Source organism: Squalius cephalus (genome assembly GCF_949319135.1).
Source record: "Squalius cephalus genome assembly, chromosome: 2".
Taxonomy (NCBI): domain Eukaryota; kingdom Metazoa; phylum Chordata; class Actinopteri; order Cypriniformes; family Leuciscidae; genus Squalius; species Squalius cephalus.
In genome coordinates, this window is record NC_137123.1 from 38,517,070 (window position 1) to 38,519,724 (window position 2,655).

At 39.6% G+C, this 2,655-nt stretch overlaps 1 long non-coding RNA gene across 1 annotated transcript; it reads left to right on the forward strand.

The window, feature by feature from the left end:
- The first annotated feature begins 676 nt into the window (after nt 1-676).
- Nucleotides 677-2,081, forward strand: LOC307150484. Its single transcript, XR_013819736.1, has 3 exons — nt 677-744; nt 842-961; nt 2,013-2,081. It is a non-coding gene; the product is annotated as an uncharacterized lncRNA (long non-coding RNA).
- Nucleotides 2,082-2,655: the final 574 nt, after the last annotated feature.

Genomic DNA, 2,655 nt, shown 5'->3' on the forward strand with positions numbered 1-2,655 from the left:
AGTTTGTGTTTCCTGTCATTGAAAAAATGTGGATTAAAGAGCAGAGTACAGTGTTAACTAACATGAAATCGCAAGAAGTTGTTGAACTCTGTGGAGATGGCCGGTGTGACTCTCCGGGGCACTCAGCAAAATACTGTACATACACTTTTTTAGATGCACAGAGTGAAAAGGTTGTGGACTTCAAGGTAATAAGCTGCACCCAAGTTTTCGAGCTCTAATACCATGGAAATCAAAGGTTTTAAAGATGCTCTCAAAACCATAGAAGAAAATGGAGTGAAGGTCTCAACCATCTCCACTGACAGACATCCACAAATCGTCAAAGAAATGAGGGTCAGTAATCCAGAAAAACACCATGAATTTGACCCTTGGCATGTGGCAAAAGGAGTGTCCAAAAAATTGGCAACTGAAGCTAAGAGAAGGGAATGTGAAGGCCTGGGACAGTGGATTCCATCCATTATAAATCATTTCTGGTGGAGTGCACAAACCTGTGAGGGTAATGCCGAAGTGTTGAAAGAGAAGTGGATATCTGTAATACACCATGTTACCAACCGACACGACTGGCCAGGGAACAGGCACTATCACCAATGTGCTCATGAGCCCCTTGATGAGATGAACCAGAGAAGAAAGCTTTGGTTAAAGCCAGGATCTGAAGCCCACAACGCACTTGTGAAGGTTGTGAAACACAAGCGGCTTTTGAAAGACCTGGATCATCTGACAAAGTGCATCCACACAACAAAACTAGAGGTATGATCAAATAAAGACATATTTAATAAATATGCCATTCATTATGATGTGACTCACATATTTTAATAGTTTAATTTCAAATTCAAATTTGTTTCAGGTGTATCACTCCATGTACCTGAAATACCTCCCAAAGAGAACACATTTTGGATATGATGTGATGATCCATGCCTCCATGCTTGCTGCTCTGGATCATAACAACAATGTGAACAGGGAACAGGTGTGTGAACTGTAATAAATCCTATCATTTGCAAGCACTATGGCTGCGTTTACACTTGGCATTAACATGCGATCACCGTGATCCGATCATTAGCCAATCAGGACACGGTGCGTTTACATTTGATCATATAAAGTAGCCTCTGTATCTGGATTACGATCGGATTTCTGTTTCCTGACTAATATTTAAAGGGATACTCCACCGTTTTTTCATATTAAACTGTTATTCCCTTAACTAAGACGAGTTGATACATACCTCTCTCATCTCAGTGTGTGCACTTAATCGCTCTAGCGCGCCAAAACTTTGATAGCACTTAGCTTACCCCAGTATATTCAGTGGGATCTAACAGCAATGAATTTAGAAGTTACCAAACACATCAACGTTTTTCCTATTTAAAAACAGTTACACGAGTAGTTATACGATCAAGTATGGTGACACAAAATAAAACGCGACACTTTTCTAAGCAGGTTAAAAAGGATAACTATAATGTATGGTGGAATAGCACTTTTGCGAGTACTTCAACTCGGCGCAGTAAAAAGTCACGCCTGATCCTCTTCCTCTCACTTATGTCAATAGTGGGAAGAGGATCAGGCATGACTTTTTACTGCGCAGAGTCGAAGTACTCCCAAAAGTGCTATTCCACCATACATTATAGTTATCCTTTTGTTTTTAAATAGGAAATACGTTGATGTGTTTGGTCACTTCTAAATTCATTGCTGTTAGATTCCATTGAATATACTGGGCTAAGCTAAGTGCTATCAAAGTGTCGGCGTGCACCTGAGCGATTAAGGGAATAACATAGTTTAATATGAAAAAACGGTGGAGTATCCCTTTAAATATTAGTCAGGAAACAGAAATCCGATCGTTATCCAGATACAGAGGCTACTTTATATGATCAAATGTAAACGCACCGTGTCCTGATTGGCTAATGATCGGATCACGGTGATCGCATGTTAATGCCAAGTGTAAACGCAGCCATAGTGACACTGGATATTGCACATCAAACTGTTCCTATCACCTTGTATCTATTTTCCATTTTTCTGTTTTTGAACAGGCTGTTTTTCAAGATGGGGAGAGTGTTGGAGAACCCAAGTTCAAAATCGCATGGAGCAAAGTCCACAAGGCATTCAGAGTAAGACCAGTGCCTGTTGAAAAGGACTATAGCTACATGACAGCTATGATTGCAGATGTTCTCTCCTCTGTGTTAGATTCAAAACAAGTCATGGGCATGAGAGTTAATCCAACACACGTCATGGCTCCACAAGACAGACTATCCAGATCACAGATCATTTTTCAAACACAGCAGTTTTCACGTTTCAAGTAGCTGCATCATTACGAACACATGACGTACACACCAGCATAGTTCAAATGTACAATATCTTTAATTTTGTATTCTAGTCAAGCACATGTAGTACTTCAAACAAACATTTAATATTGGAGTACATGCAACATTTATATTTAAACCATAAACATTTGGTATGATACCCTATTTTGTTGCAAGCATAGCTTGTGCTCTTGCCAAAATGCCTTCAAATGTCAACTATCCAGCTAAATGTTATTAAAATCTCTCCATGCCTCATCTACTTCTGCACGATCATTGTCTTCATATTCAAACCCTGTATAGATTCCACTTGGTTCAGAGTAGACGTTTCTTATTTTGTTAACAGCACATGATGGAATGACTCTGCGGACTCTTC